The 17,474-nt window shown below is 38.7% G+C and overlaps 1 protein-coding gene and 1 pseudogene across 7 annotated transcripts in view; one reads left to right on the top strand and one right to left on the bottom strand.

Moving 5' to 3' along the window:
• Nucleotides 1-17,474, bottom strand: part of KCNIP4 (potassium voltage-gated channel interacting protein 4) — a 510,001-nt gene that overhangs the window by 29,997 nt on the left and 462,530 nt on the right. The gene's annotated exons all lie outside the window — the stretch shown is intronic.
• Nucleotides 12,059-12,592, top strand: LOC114198625 (centrin-2 pseudogene; annotated as a pseudogene).

The raw sequence follows: 17,474 nt of genomic DNA, 5'->3' as shown, positions 1-17,474 counted from the left end.
TTTCTCACTCATTGGTTTGAAAGGTAGGACCTTTGATATATGAACACAATTTAAAATAATGGCTTCCATGTGAAATTGTGTTTACAGAGCTTGTCAATGTATATTTCTCACATTTGATCATTATAATTGACCTATGACTGAGGGGTCTACATTCACTGAGGCAGAACTGGAGGTTCTGTGGTCACGTTCTAGCCAGTGGCGGGAGCTGGAATGTGGGCTTGAGACTCTGCAGATCACCTCAAGGTTTGGGATTAAATGATCTTTGTAAAAATAATGACTCCAAGGACCTAAGAGGATTGGAGCAAAGAAAAGGCAATCAAAAACAGATGAGAGGAAAAGCAAGCAAGCAAACTATACAGTTAATTTTATGTGTCAACTTGTCTGGGTCATGATGGCCAAGTATTTGGTCAAATATTTTGGATATTTCTGTGGGGGAATTTTTGATGAGATTTACATTTAAATCAACAACATTTGAGTAAAGTTGATTGTTCTCCATAATTTGGGTGGGCCTCATCTAATCAGCTGAAGATCTAAATGGAAGAAAAGTTAATCTCCCCTGAACAAAAGGGAATCCCACAGCACACTACCTTCTGACCTGGTCTGCAACACTGGCTTTTCTTGGTTCTATGGCAGATGGTCTTTGGACTCGAACTACAAATTTTTCCTGAGTCTCCAACTTCTCTGCCTCGCCCATCAGATTTTGAACTGGCTAAACCTCCACAATCATGTAAGCCAATTACTTAGAATAAATCTTTTTCTGTATAGAGATACATCTACTGCTTCAGTTTCTCTAGAGAGTCCTAAGATATAAATGAATAAAGAACCACCAGCTATAACCTCAAAAGGAAAAAAAATGGCATGTATCTAGATAATCACTCAAAAGTTTTGACTACATGACTCTTAGTTGACAGCAACAGAACCAAATGCAAGAGCAAATAAGCACTTTGTAGTGAGCCTCTGACACATGGAAATGGTGATTTATTGGCTATTTAACTCTGAGCCATCTGCTTGGGATAGTAAGAAGAGAACAGTTAGATGACTCTGCTATCAGGTGTGAAAGGTCAAGCTGGACACCTACCTGGGAGGTAAAATGAATCTTGCAAGAGGTGAAGATGGGAAATAAAGGGATATCTGCCCTCAACAAACTTGTCAGCTGCCTTTGATCTCTAGCCATGTTTGACAGATACATCTTATAATGTGAAATGAAATTTAGAAATTGTCTCAGATGTGTTTATATTCAATCACATGTCTGTGTCAGGCAAAAACCTCTCTGCCATCTGGAAGCTCCTGGCCAAGGTTTAGGGCGGTCAGTCTTACCAAGTGAACTTGTCTTTATCCATCTTGCATTCATTACATAAATTTACATCTTTAACCGATGCATATTGTATGCTTATTTTTCTAGAACTTTTCAAGAAAATGGTGCAGCTGCAATAAACCCATCAAAGGTCTTGCCCTCATGGGGCCTACATCCAAACAGAAGAAGAAAGTTCAAAAATAAGTCAAAAGAGATAAAAGTCCAGAGAGTGATGATCTTTTGTTTATTCTAAAGAGTTCTTATGGAAAAGCAATGCATTTTACTACCTTCAGGTGAGAAAAATGAACCAAATTCTACTGGACTCCAGAGATTTACAAAATGGTACAAATGATCTATTATCTAACTTTTCCCTCACCTCTTTTATGGAATAGTATCTCCACCTCTCCATCAAGAATGGATTTGATTAGGCTGTGTATACAGCCAAATGTATGCCATCAACAATATAGCTATATTAGGTTAACTCTTGCTGTAGTGAGGAGTAGCAAACAAGCCCCAAATATATAACAAGTTTAAGAGAATGTAGTGTATTTCTTGCTCATCTAACCATCTAACTTGATGGTTCTCCCCAGAGGCTTTAAGGGACTGAGGCTAATGAAAACTTGGCCATCATAGTGGGGCTTCTAAAGTCTCCATGAGGATCTCAAATCCAGAAGGAGAAAAGGACCCTTGAGGAGTGTCCATGGGAGCTGTTTATGGGCCAGGTCTTGAAGAGCAAAGTGCTACGCATAATTTCCACTCTCATTTTGTTGGTTAGAAATCATTTAATACATCCACTCTAAAAATAGAGAGGAGACTTGTTGCCCAGGAAGAAGACCAGACTGTGGATTTGGTGAATGGTTAGCAGTGTCTGTCTCAGAGGCTTATTTGAAAGATGCTCTATCTTACTGTCTTGAGGCATCTTATTATTTTTTTAACTTAACAATACATCCTGAACATTTTTCATGTCATTATTTTTAATGGCGGCCTAATTATGTGCCCAGTGAATTTAACATATTGTTGGCTATTGAGGGGATTTCAGCATTAGGGGACTACATAGGAATAAAGATGTAATTAATAGTCTAGCACATACAGCTGATCGCACCTAGGGTTCTTTCTTTATGTCTAACCCAGAAGAAGAATCATAAGACCTAAAGGTTTAAGCGGTCATAAGGTTCTTCACATGCACGACTGCACTGCTTTCCAGAAAGGCTGCACTGGTCTGTACCCCTGCCACATGTTTTTGAGAAATCTTCGCATCTAGATAGGCTACTGGCCAGAATCACATGGGGATTTGACATGTACCAAATCCCAAAAACAAACAGCAATAATTTGCTTCCTTCCTGAACCTAGTCATCATTCTGAAAGTTACCAGAAAGCATCAAGGCATTTGCACGGATCCCTCCAAGGGATAAAGTGATGTGTTTGTTTTTCATGCAGACAAGGATGCTTTGAGGGCAATCTGCTGGACCATGTCACCACTGTCACAGCGGTTTACCGAGTGTGTATTCAAGGCCTTCTTACATAAAGTGTTTCTTTTAACATTTTCACTAACCCTGAAAGGTGGTGATTCTTTAGAGATGAGGAAAGTAAAGGTTGAGAATTTAAAATTAAGAAACTTGTTGGAATCACAGTATTTCACAGAGCCACCCAATTGCTTGTTCTTTCAACAAATACTTATTTAGTACCTTCTATGCATCAGGCCACTGTTCTAGGCGTTGAGGACACAAGACTGAGTTTAAAAGATTCCAGTTTGCTCTGATGGAATTTAAAGTTTAAAGTTTAGTGGAATCAAACTCATACTTCCCTGACCTTTAATTGCAATGTCTTGCCGTCTGGATTATTATCCTTTTCTTTTTTCTATTAGGACTGAAGGAGCGGTCCTCTGGTGAGCCATCCGTGAAAATACTTCCTTTGGGAAGACATGCAGTGTTTGTTTCCTCCCAGAGCCATCTGTCATGGTTGTGTTGAAGACAGCCCCATGTGAAAGGAAGCCATTCAATCAAAACCGGGGACATTGATTACAAATATACACACACGAACGCACATATATAGTGAAAGTGTACTTTGTGAGATTTGTGGAAAACGTTGTTAGCTTCTTTTTTTTTTTTTTTGAGAAATTATTGCCTTTCGTCCAGGAAGGGACTGCACACGTCTTCCTCATTACCATGTACAATTTACTCTAATTGTGAATGGCTTGACACTAAAGTGCTTAGGAAAAAGTTCCAGTTTTTAGGACAGGTTAAATGAACTACTTCATCAAATGTCAAGGAGTTGGAGTTTCCTGGCACTCTGCTGGCTGCCACATTAATCTGCTCTGACCAGCGAGTTTTCTTTATTGCTCCTTAAACCCTTCACCATGATATGATCAGGACACAATAAATGTAGAATGAGATTTTCTTAGCACATAACTGCCATACATTTGTCAGGTAGTGAAGACACTTGCCTTGTGGGGCCTTACAGATGCATTCCCTGGTGATCCTTTTCAGTTCTCTTATATAGGGCCATGATGCATGTGAGTGCCAAAATCCACTGTAAATGTACAGTGAATATTTTGCTACTGCTAATATCAATACTAATGAAGTAGTGCTTTTTATGACAATTAACACAAGGATGATGATGATGGTGATCATGAGAAGGACTGTGATGATAAGCAGATACATGAGCACTTTCTATGATCCAAGCACTGTATTACATGCCTTACATGGATTATCTCCCATGAATGGATAGATGCTAGGATTATCTCCATTTTTCAGATGAGCAAGCAGCCTGAGAGAGAAACTGACCATTAGAAAGTGGCAGAGAGTCATCTCTTCATCAGAATCAGAAAACTTGAATGTTTAAGCAACTTTGGAGAAAACTTCGTTCAATGGCTTCATTTTAAAGGTGAAGAGATTGAGGCTGAGCTTGCGGAACGTGCCCCTTAGCCCCACGGTGGGCTGCTGAGCCTTACGTTGTGTCTGGGTTTCTCAAGGTCTAAGCTGATGCACGGACTTCAGAAACCCCTTCGTGTCCAAACAATAGCTGGCATGTTCTGCCTGGCAGTATTAGAATAGTCTAGTGAAATGCTTCTGTTTCTGGGCTCTGGACTTAAGTAGAACTGGACTGAATCCTTGCTCTGCCACTTCAAAGCTGTATAGCTTCAGACAAATGGTTTAACCTGAGTCTTAATGTTCTCTCCTGGAGCATGGGGATAACTATTGACATCAGAGGGCTGTTACAAGAATCAATAAGATAATGTATGCTATGTGATTATCTTAACCCCCCTCTTTGCATATCCTATTTGCTCATTAATCAGAGTTGTTAGTACAGTAGTAATAATCTCAAATTTGGTAAGCAGAAATCCATTATACAGAGTTACTATAGCATTGTTGTAGCAACACCGGAGTCCAATGGTATTCATCAAAGCAGTTGAACCTACAATAGTGCAGGTCTGCTATAATGCAATGAGCCCATAAAGCAGATATGAGTCTTGCTTCCTCCTCTAACACTATAAACTGAATGAACTCCCTAATATCATCACAGAATACCTTCAAAGGCAGGGGAATCCTGCAATTATAAATGACAGCTGAGAAGAATTAATGGGCATCATACTGGAAGTAAACGTTAGTAGAAACCCAGCAAACTTTTATTCATTAATTTAAAGGAAAGCTTTCACTAGTAATGCTTACATGAGTACATTAGAAATACAGCAGTCCAGGGGTGCCTGGGTGCCTCATGTGGTTAAGTGTCTGACTCTTGGTTTTGTCTCAGGTCATGATCTCAGAGTCATGGGATTGAGCTCAGTGATGGGCTCTGTGCTCAGCAGGGATTCTGCTTGAGATTCTCTCCTTCTGCTCCTCCCTCCCCCAGCTTGCATGCACTCTTTTTCTCTCTAAAAATAAAAAAGAAATACAGCAGTCCATGAAAAGTGTTGGGAAAGTATCTCCGAAAGAAATCCATGCACGAATAGGAAATAGCTAAAGAAATTATTTTCTGAGGTGCATTGTGAGTCCTTATATGTTTACCTCACAAGAAAGCCTTTCAGTATTTCCTTGGAAGTTGTCAGAACTCTGGTAGAATGCTCTAGAAATGGTTGCAGTGATATGCAAATCAGATTCCTTTTCTCAGTGATATTTGTCCACTCCACTGGCTGCAATCTCCTCTTCCCATAAATCATCCTGCTCTGGTGTATGTCATCTCCTCAGGTTCAGGACTATTATTAAACATTTAGACATACCTCTTCAGGAATCCAAAGGAAGAAGTATGGTACAAAAATAGCATGAGAATAAACTAAAACTAAAAGGCCTTGTGAAAGAAATAGTTCTGTGGTGACCCTTTTATGATGTCTATGATGTCGTATTTTTAAGCATCCATATATTTCATCCACTCTTACATCCACTCCTGTTGCTAAGGAGGGTATACATGGTGGTGGTTGTGAGGTGCTTACACTGCAAATCCCAGGTTTCTACCAACAGAAATGTCATGCCATCCATGTTTTGCCCAATGCCTGTTCTTTCAGTTCTCCCTGACAAAGGAAGTAGACTGACACGTGTTTGAGCAGTAGCGCAAGCAGATTGTGGACAGAACTACCAAAGAGAACACAAAGGCTGGACACCAGACACTCAGCTCAGAGAAAAGAGAGCGGAAGACTCACATCACTACCCAAAGAAGGTGAGCATCCATTCATTCCTCTGGAAAGAAGATGGTGGCAGGTAAGTTGGCACTTCTTAGAAGAAGTTACCTTCTTAAGCAGTATAATTGTTAGTGACCATACTTACAGTGAGCTGTGTGCAAGTTCATAAGCAGGGACCAGCAAGCATCCTGGACACTTAGAAGAATGTGGGGCATTAACTCATGAGCTACACCAAAAGGAGACAGCTGAAGCAGACAAGGCAGGGAAAACAGGATTTCATGTGCGGTAGACTTCAGGGCTATTTATCATAAATGTATAAATCAAAGGATTAGCCCTTCAGTTTTCAGAGCATAAGAACTAGGAGCTAAGAACTAGAAGCTGTTTTAAATTTCTGTTCTTTTTTTTAAAATTTAAATTCAATTAATTAACAATATAGTGTATTATTAGTTTCAGAGGTAGAGTTCAGTGATTCATCAGTCTTATAATACCCAGTGCTCATTACAACACGTGCCATCCTTAATGTCCATCACCCAGTCACCCCATCCCCACACCTCCCACCCTTCCAGCAATCCTCATGTATACCACATGGACTCTATCCAATTATTATAGTTAAGATTCTGGTGTCTGCAGTGTCCCCAAATCAGATAAGAAGTCTCCTTACAGAGGATTCCTTAACAAGTGTATTTTTGTCTGGTTGTATTATTTGCTACAGATATATCATAACATTTGGGAAATATTGGCTTTTGTTTTCTTAATTTTCAAGATGTGAGCATATCAAGCTGAGTTATAATTTCATAGCCAAGACAACTTTTTATCCTTTGAGTTCTTCTTTCAGATTTTCAATTCATTAGTTGATTAAATTGTTAAAACACCCCACCACCTCCAGTAGGGATGACTTTCACAGACAGATAGAGTGAACTCACTGATACAATAAAAATGAAGGATGGAGTGTTTCATTTTCAGAGACCTGCAAGTGGAAAGCATGACTGGCTTCATATATTATTCCACCCTCTTTAATACCTAAACCAATTGGGAAAGCATAGGTTCTTCTAAATTAAATTCCATGCCCCACTTCCTTCTTTTGGAACGGGGTTGCTCAGAAAAGTCACTCTCTTAGTAGCATGAAAATTTAAACATGGCCTGCATTTCACACTTATGCGAGAATTTTTGAAAGTTTAAATGGTGCTATGCCACGACTTGTACTGCTAATGTCCCCAGATTCTGTATGTGGATTTCTCTGTTCCTCTTAGACTTGGTAAATACTCTGTAGGCAGGGACTGATCTTTATAGAGCCCAACAGTGTTTAGAACAGAGAGTATTACAAATGTTTATCTGAAATGGATAAACGTTTAACCAGCTCTTAGCTGCTTTTTTTTTTTTTTTAAGTAGGCTCTACACCCAACATGGGGCTTAAATTCACAACCTTGAAACTAAGAGTCACATGCTCTACCAACTGAGCCAGCCAGGTACCCCTTCAACCTGCTCTTAGCTTTTAAGAAATTAGAAAATAGGGGCACCTGGGTGGCTCAGTTGGTTAAGCGTCTGCCCTTCAGCTCAGGTCATGATCCCAGCATCCTGGGATCGAGCCCCACATCAGGCTCCACGCTCAGCAGGGAGCCTGCTTCTCTTTTTCCCTCTGCCTGCATGTCTGCCTACTTGTGGTCTCTCTCTCTCTGTCAAATAAATAAATAAAATCTTTTTAAAATAAATTTGCTCTGGCAGCTTCTTTGAAAAACTTGTGGGCAAATTTTTGGAATGCCATACACTCCGAAATACTTTTTTCCCTGTAATTTGTGTTCTTCTCTATTTAATTGTGCTGAGGAACATTTCTGATGCCTTGTGTTGTATTTTTTAAAAAGATTTATTTATTTATTTGGGAGGGGAAGGGGCAGAGACAGAGAGGGAGAGAGGGAGAATCTCCAGCAGACTCCCCACTGAGCATGGAGTCTGAAGCAAGACTCAATCTCAGGACCCTGAGATCAAGAGCCTGAGATCATAACCTGAGTAGAAACCAAGAATCTGACACTCAACCGACTCAGCCACCCAGGAGCCCCAGATGCCTTGTGTTGTATTATTCAAAGTCTCCATTTTCTCTTATGTATGTATCTCTGTCCCTAGCCACCACTAGAGACCATTAAATGGTTATGAAGAATTTTTGAGGTCAAAATCTTGGTTCCACCCCCTACCCTCATCACTGTTTATCATAAACATGTTCATAGAAATTAAGAGGAAACCACCCGGGTCAGAATAAAACATTTCTTTTTTTTTTTTTTTAAAGATTTTATTTATTTATTTGACAGAGAGAGAGACAGAGCGAGAGAGGGAACACAAGCAGGGGGAGGGGGAAAGGGAGAAGCAGGCTCCCCGCGGAGCAGGGAGCCCAATGCGGGGTTGGATCCCAGGACCCTGAGATCATGACCCGAGCCGAAGGCAGACGCTTAATGACTGAGCCACCCAGGTGCCCCAGAAGAAAACATTTATTTCAACAAGAATTTTAAAATCTTTACTGTATTCAACAATTGGGCTGTAAAAAGCTCATTTAAATAAGAGGATTGGCCTTAGTTTTCAGAGCATAAAAGCTGATCACTAAGAACTAGAACTGGTTATAAATTTCTGTTTTCTTTTTTTAATTTAAATTCAATTAATTAACATACAGTGTATTATTAGTTTCAGAGGTAGAGTTCAATGATTCATCAGTTGCATATAATACCCAGTGCTCATTACATCACGTGCCCTCCTGAATGCCCATCACCCAGTTACCCCCTCTCCCCACCCACCTCCCCTCCAGCAACCCTCAGTTTGTTTCCTATAGTTAAGAGTCTCTTATGGTTTGTCTCCCTCTCTAATTTCCTCATTTTATTTTTCCTACCTTCTCATATAATCCTTTGTTTTGTTTCTTAAATTCCACATATGAGTGAGATCATATGATAATTGTCTTTCTCTGATTGACTTATTTTGCTTAGCACAATACCCTCTAGTTCCATCCATGTCATTGCAAATGGCAAGATTTCATTTTTTTGATGGCTGAGTAATATTTCATTATATATGTATACCATATCTTCTTTATCCATTCATCTGTTGATGGACATCTGGGCTCTTTCCATAGTTTGATTATTGCGGACATTGCTGCTATGAACATTGGGGTGCAGGTGCCCTTTCAGATCACTGCATTTGTATCTTTGGGGTAAACACCTAGTAGTGCACTTGCTGGGTTAAGTTTCTATTCTAATGTCATTTATTTTCTTCCAGTCTAAGTTTCCTCACCTGTAAAATGACCTCTAAGAAATACTGACATCACATGTAAAAAACAATAGAAAATTAAAATAGTGTATAAAAAAGAAAAACTTTAAAAACTGGATACAACCAACATGATGGGTCTATTTTGCTGCTTCCAAAATTTGCATTAAGAAACTTCTGCATTCTCTAATACACTCTTTGGGCTAAATATAAATTTTATATTGAAAAAAAATTGGCGAAAGACTTCCCTCCTTAATATTGGAAAAGACACAAGTGCTGGGTGATAATCAAGATTCAGTTCAGTTGTTTGAGTGTGAGGGTACAGGCACACTCTGAGCCCAGTGAGGTTCCCCAGTCACCTAGGGTGATGGAGAAATCCCAGGCACAAGGCAAATTTTCTCTGCACCTCAAACTCTCTTTTCCAACTCTAAGGAAGAGGGAAATTACATGAGATTTATAGCCAAAAAAAAAAAAAAAGGAAAAGAAAAGAAAAGAAAGAAAGAAAAGAAAAAAATCTCAAGTTCCAGCTCTACTAACAAAGAAATCATTGAAATGTTCAGCCTCTTGAGTCTTAGTCTATAAAATGTAGAATGTAATAGAATTTTACAGTGAGGAAATGATAACTCATCTACAATATGTATATAAAGATCCTAACAATATTCTAGAAACTCTACAAATGTTGATGTCTTTTAATATTCTCAAGTCACTTATGCTGATTGTGCAGAAATGAAGTTGCTCAAATTTTGTAGGAAAAGCCTTTCTGGGATCGGGCCCAAGTCCTAAACCTTTATTAGAATGCATGTAGTTATTTGATTTAAAGAGTCTTCAGAAAAAGATTTCCCCAACTTTATGCAAAGAGAGGGTTCATTTGGTCAAAACTCATTTTGTCAATTACAACAGAGTTAAGTTCTGCAGGTATCCAAAACCACTGGGGTTGAGGGGGAAAGACAACAGTGACCGAAGAGAAGTCCCATATATTAGTTCTATTGTTGCACAAAAAATTGTTCAAAACTTAGTGACTTAAGACAACACAAGTTTATTATCTCAGTTCTGTGGGGCAAGAGTCTGTCAGCGCTCAGCTCTGTTCTTTACTCAGGGTCTCACACTCAACATGTTAGCTGACTGGTTCTCTTGTGAACCTGGCCATGTTCCTCCTAGCTCATTCAGATTATTGGCAGGATTTTGTTTCTCTTGGTTGTAGGACTGAGGTCCCCATTACATGGTGGACTATTAGCTGGATGCCTTTCTCAGTTTTCTTCTCACAAGTTCTGATTTCACTTATCTTTTAAAGGGCTCATGTGAATAGATCAGACCCACAAGGATGATCTCTGTATCTTAAGTTCAACTGATACAGGACTTTAATTACACCTGTAAAATCTCTTTAAGGCGATACCTCGATTAGTGTTTGGTTGAATAACCAGGAGACAGGAATCATGAGTGGGCCATCTTTAGAGGTCTGAAAACTACAGTCTGCTTCTTCTCAATATGAGTTGACCTCGGTTTTCATAGCAGTTTCTGTTTGTCTTTTCTATAGTAAAATTCACTACTTGGAACCCTAGTTTACCTAGATTTGAAAGGAATCCACCTTGTCAAGGCTGTGTTCAGGAGTGCACAGGACCAGCATTGACTGCAAAATTGAATATTCTTTTCATGATTGCTATGAAGCAATATTGCTATGAATCGTATTCCATATGCTGAGGGGTGTCCTGTCTTTATTCTTTTCTGCTCTATATCATCAAGGTCATTATGCAGATTTTATGAATTGATCAAATCACTTTCAAATTGGCATGACATCAGCCTACTGATACTGGAAAAAGAAAACACAACTGAATAAAAAAATTCCACTTAAAAGAATCGTGCAATGTTTCAGTTGGAAAGAATAAAACACCAATATGATGATATACATGTACATCCACCACACATATATATTTATGTGTATATATATATATATAATTATAAGAAGATGTGTTTTTCTGCAGCTTTGCAGCATCTTATTCTCAGTCTCCTTTTCCTGACCTACTGCATTGGTTAGATTCTGGCTCTTTGATGACTTTACTGTGCCTCTCTTCTCTTGGCTTCTTATGTGAGATCATACCTTTTCCTCATTGTGTAAGCCATTTTTATTTATTGGTTTTCAGTTACTTACAGTCAAAAACACCCTAACATATGCAATGACCCTGTTGTCATTTTATTATATCTTTCAACAGAGTGGGAAAATGGAAATGAGCTCACTTTATTGTTTACTGACAAATTCGGTGGAAGTTCTGCTGGACAAAGAAGTATAATCTATGAGATTGCATATGGGTGTGTCTATGTATGTAGATACAGTTGATTTGACTTGTCTAGATTGTAGAAAAATCTGTTCTAAGATATTTTCAGCTTTGAGGGAATGCAGAGGGTGCAGGATGAATAAAAGTAGCAGTTAATGATCACCCATGGTATGCTGGGCACTGAGCCAGCTTCTGTAGGAGATGAGTGTTCTCATTAAGTCCTCATAATAAGCAAAAGAAGTAGATATTTTCTTACATGGTATGTGAGAAATGAGCTCAGAGAGGTTTAAGAAACTTCCCTAAGGTCAAGCAGATATTCAGCCATAGGACTGGGATTTGAACCCGCGTTTGGCTATAAAGTTCTTGTATCTTACTAAGTTGCCTCCATGAAAGACTATAGAAAAGAAAAATAATATTGAATATTCTTTTCATGACGGAAAAGAATATTTTACCCAATATTTTTCAAATCTATTAATTCACACTCAAAAAAGGAAAACCATTAATCATTTATTCAACAAATATTCCCAGGTCAGCAAACATGGTCCCCACCCATTTGGAGCTTACGGTCCAGGGGGAAGACAAGCATTCTTCAAATATTCACACAAATAAATTCATATTAAAACCCATTAGGCCAGGCAGCGGAGTCCATTGGCAATGGCCTCTAACTTTAAGAAGGCAAGCATGGCATCATCTGCCCAGCGAAAAAAGGGTGAGTCCTAAGCCAGAGCTTACTGAAGAGCAGAAACAGGAAATCCGGGAAGCTTTTGATCTCTTTGATGCTGATGGAACTGGGACCATAGATGTTAAGGAACTTAAGGTGTCAATGAGGGCACTCGGCTTTGAACTCAAGAAAGAAGAGATCAAGAAAATGATAAGTGAAATCGATAAGGAAGAGGCAGGAAAAATGAACTTTAGTGACTTTTTGACTGTGATGACTCAGAAAATGTCTGAGAAAGATACCAAAGAAGAAATTCTGAAAGCTTTCAAGCTCTTCAATGATGATGAAACTGGGAAGATATTATTCAAAAATCTAAAGTGTGTGGCCAAGGAGTTGGGTGAGAACCTCACTGATGAGGAGCTATAGGAAATGATCAGCTACTCGAAGCTGATCGAGATGGAGATGGAGAAGCCAATGGGCAGGAGTTCCTGCGCATCATGAAAAAGACCAGCCTTTACTAAAATCAGCCTCTTCTTTTCATATTGTGTGAAACCTGGGTTTTGGGAACATAAACTATTTTCTCCTACTGACCTCCCTGTATAACTTTAGTAGCAATCTTGAATCTCTTTTAGGTATTTGAAAGTGTTCTTTGACATGTAAGTTCTTTGTAAGGTGGCCTGCTGATGGCTTCAATTCCCCAGAGCAAAACAAAAGCACATTAGGGTGGTGAAAAGGGTTTTAAAGCTTTCACCTACCTGCATTTCTGCCTTGTATCACCTCACTCTTATCATGGCTACCCCAGAACGACTTCTTAGACAAGCACATGTTGTATCCATGCCACCAGAAGCAGGGGGAATCTGTTATAACTGACACCTGAGTGCAGCTTTCTCTTTTATAAAACCCAGTGAACGTACGTGCATTTGGATGTGTGTTTATGCTATTTGTTTTGTCTTAAAAATAAAGGCTTTCTTATTAAAAAAAAAAAAAAACCCATCAGAGCAAAACAGCATGAAAAATCTAACTGCTTTTCATAAATTAATTCAAATGTCACAAGTGAGGAGATGCAGGACAGCCATTTCATTTGCTTTCATGAGGAAGGTATAGGACACGGTCAAACCCAGCCCTCAAATACATCTTATTATATATTCCTTTCTTGTTCTTAATTCTGAGAAAAGAATTCTTTGTCCCTCTCTTAGGTACTTGCTTCTCAGCAAGCTGCTGTTTCAGGAGCAGCCCTGAGTCTCTGGAGCTTAGCTACAAGTCAGAGGAATGTTTGTTCTGTTTAACTAAATTCTGTTTACTGCAAATACCTAAGAAGTCTTACCCTTCTTTGCCTCCAGTGATTCTTCAGAGGCTCCTCTCTAAAGGCGACAATTAGCAAGGGTCACTGCCCGGGAGGACAGCCCTACCTTGACTTGCAATGCTTCTAGGTTCCCCACTGTGGGCACAATGGCTCAGAAGGAGACTGGGGACCTACCTGGTTACTCTGTCAGCTGCCCGGAGAGCTTCCAAGGGGTCTCCAGAGCTCAGGTGATGCGCCAGATCCGCTAGCCGGCCTCAAACATTCTGAGTGTTTTATTACAACATTGAGGCACAAGGGGGCAGCAGTGTCCTCCCTGAGAGCAGGAAATCTGATTTCTAGTTCATACTCTGAGAGTTCTTTCCCTAAACTTGTTATTGGTGTAAGTATGAGTAGATTTCTTTCCAGAAAGATATTTTCCCCTTATGAAAGGGGACTGTGAGCTCCTGTTCCCGAATTTGGTATGTAGAATTTCATTTTTTTTTTAAGTAGGCTCTTCACCCAGCGTGGAGCCGAATGTGGGGCTCAAACTCATGACTGAGATCAAGAACTGAGCTGAAACCAGGAGTCAAACACTTAACAAACTGAACAACCCAGGCGCTCCCCAAATTAGGTATATAGGAACATTAACTATTTCAGGGAAAGGGGCCCAGAAACTATTAACTGCTCTACTCTGGAAATTATAGTTGGAGTAAATCAGCCTAAAATTACAATCTCTTTTTTGGCAGTTGAGCCACCCCTAATTTTAGTCATTAAAAATCTATAGGTTGTAGGTCTAAGGAAACAAGTAAATAAGCAAGACAACAACAAAAATTCCAAGTCTGAAATTCAAATAAATTTGCTTTTAAGTGCATGTGTGTTCTGAAGTCAGATTGCTTGGGTTTGCTTGGCTATATTACTGGGGAAAATTTTAAATCTTTAAAACAGAAATAATGATAATACTTATCTTGGAGTTATTATGAGGTTTAAATAATGATAACCCATATACAATGTTTAGTACAATATCTGGCATTAACTGTGATGAAGATGATTTCTATAACAGTGGGGGTGATTATTATGACCCTGTTCAGTTTTTGTTATTTTTTAACTTAATGGAGGATGTTAGATCCTTACTAAATACTTTCTGTTTATTTAATCATAAATCAATCTTCCTTTTTCTTGTTCTAAATTGTTCTAAATTGTAGTCTCTGGAATTTCTAGCCGCTGACTTAAAATCCACTCATATCACTAGTTTTGGGACTTCGAATGGGTTAACTTCTGCAAGCCTGGGTTTTCCCATCATTCATTTATTCATCAAATATTTTTGAAAACATATTATATGTCAGAGAGTGTAGTAAGTGTTGGGGATAAACAATCAACAGGACAGACAAAGCCCTCTGGGGAGTTTGGAATCTATCAGAGAAGGCACACATGAAACGAGGAGCTCCAGAGATGATCATTTAGCTAGAGTAGTGGTAAGTGCTCCAGAGGAAGAATGGGAGACCAGTCTAATGCAGGAAAGGTTACAAGGAAGATCTTCTTGAAGAAGTCACACTTAAGTGACTTTTAAGCAGTGACCTGAAGGTTGAGAAGGATGAGAAGTTCACAAGAGCTGGGGGAGAGGTCAAGGGCATATGCAAATCCTGGCATGAGTTCAAGTCATAGTGATAGTCTCAGCCCTAGTTAGTTAATTCCTGGCCCACTAGACATGTCAAGGATCGAGGTCTTTACCATTCATGTGATGAGGATAATATACCTGTTTTATAGAGCTATGGAGAGAATTAAGTGATCCTTTACACAAAGTGCCCAGTAAAAGGGCAAATCACATTCTACACAATCAACATCGCTTTGTTTCTTTTTCTGTCCTACCAGAGCTGAATATCTAACTTTGGTATATTATTTATCCAGTACATAATTATTTAGCATCTACTACAGTGTATGAGGTTCTCTGCTTAAGCTGAATAAACAGAAGAGGAAAAAACAGACATGGTCTTGCTCTGGTGGAGGTTTTCCACCAATCAGCTACGATGGTCTTTGTGTGGGTGAATTTATTTCACCCGAACAAGAGTTTCAACATAGCTGAGGGTTAAGTTCTCTTGTTCCCATCTCCATAACTGAAAGAAAAGCAAACACACAGAATAAACTCTCATTGCCGTGGATTACACTGCAAATAATTTAGGATTATTACTTTGTAGGAGGAGTTTCTGCACCTTTCTTTACTTTTGAAAATAATTAATAATAATGATGATGATAATTTCTACAATGCATACTTGTACACAGTGCACCTGATTAGGATGGATACTTTATACTATTATAAGTGCTAATGAGGCCTCAGCGATACTGTGTTAGGAGCTAGCATCCTTCCAGAGGGTTGGAAGTCCAGCACCCTCGTAGATGTGGCTCTACAGGTATGTTTACCCTGATAACTGAAGTAGTTTAACTGTTACTGTATTTAATATATTAAGTATTACACATATATTTATTTAATATATAAAAATCTTGACTTCTCAAAAGTATTCCAGGCATAGAAAAGAATCATCAAATCACAAAAACTACCACTTTTACTCATTTATATCTACACACTTTTTATTTTTAGAGCTTGTCAATATTCAAGACGTTTATTTTGCAAATATGGTAAAGGCATTATTTCAATCAGCAAGAGATCCTCTTCAAAACTCATGTTATATAAGTTTGTGATAATTTTTATTCTCTCTAGTGAGGCATAAAGCTACAGGCTTTATGTTCTTGCCACATAATGAAGCAAAAACAATACATGTTTTATTTAGTATCTTACAGATGTTTTCATTCTCTTGTTCATCAGCTGTTAACCTTACTGCTTCCCAGAGAGAGATAAATGTTAGATTTAAATTATGGGAGATTTATCTCAAGTCTTCTCTGGGTTTTGTTGTTGTTGTTGTTTTATGTGTGTTTTTTGTTCGTTTGTTTTGTTATTTTTGTTGGAAGATGAGAAGTCTAGGATGGTTTGGCCTCTATATAACCTCTCAAAATATTCTAGACATCTCTTGTTTTTTCACAGCCTAACATACCTAGTAAGATAAGGAATGTTTCCTCTGGTAGTTAAAATGCACAGTTGAAAAAGAACACTTTTCCCCAGAGAACTGGGATAATTGTATTTTATCTATCATTTCTAATTATATTTTCATTCTTATAACTAATTTTGTCCTTCTTTAAGAATTATTTCCTTGATTCTATGACCAGAAAATGATTTGTCACATCTTTCCATAAGTGTTTGATTTTTGCATTTCTCCATTTTATGGCTCTGTGTCAGGCACCGTAAGCAAAGTAATCCAGGTCATTACTTCAGAATAAAATATGAACTAAATATTGTAGAGTATAAATTATTCACTGAGAGCACAGTTAGTACCTGTATTATGATTTCTTCATTTTGTGACTATTATAGAGAGTAATTTTGAATGAATGGAGGCATTATTCTTTAAGATCAGAATGCAGACAGATAGACTTTCTTTGGTTGGGGGGATGTGGAGGGAAGTGAGTTATGGGGAAAAGATGGAAAGATGGATTAGTGCTGTTTCTGACAAATTGAAGTTTGAAGTATCTGATGGACATCTAGGGGGAAATAGAGAGTCAACAATCAGGAATCAGTCTGGGGCTCAGGTAAGAGTTCTAAGCTTATATCTATGGATTTATGTGCCTTTAGCACAAAAAATCAGGGAGCTAAATACACTGTCTTGGGGAACAGCAACATTTAAGAGATGGGCATAGGAGGAGTGGTCCAAAAAGGAGTAGTCAGAGAGGTACAAGGAGAAGCAACAGATAGTGATGTCAAAGGAACAAAGGACATTCAAGGAGCTCATGGCTTCTAGGTCCAGACTCAGCAGAGCTCAGTTCGGTCTCAAGACGTCATGAGAAAGAGGGGATAAAAGCATAGACTCTGGAACTGGACTGCATAGGCTTAAATTCAGGCTTTACTATTCATACTATCTGTGTTGGCTTGGGCAAGTTTATTAACTTCTCTGTGCCTTAGCTGCCTTATCTGTAAAATGGGACTAATAGTAATAGTCTTACCCCATAGAATTTATATAAAGATAACACTGGCCAGTATTTATAAAACCTTAGACCAATCTTTGGTTCATAACATACAC

The sequence above is a fragment of the Eumetopias jubatus genome, unplaced genomic scaffold, assembly GCF_037043125.1.
Source record: "Eumetopias jubatus isolate StellerSeaLion01/CBP00866 unplaced genomic scaffold, mEumJub1_p1.0 scaffold_2, whole genome shotgun sequence".
NCBI lineage: Eukaryota > Metazoa > Chordata > Mammalia > Carnivora > Otariidae > Eumetopias > Eumetopias jubatus.
This window is presented reverse-complemented; position numbering and strand designations above follow the sequence as displayed.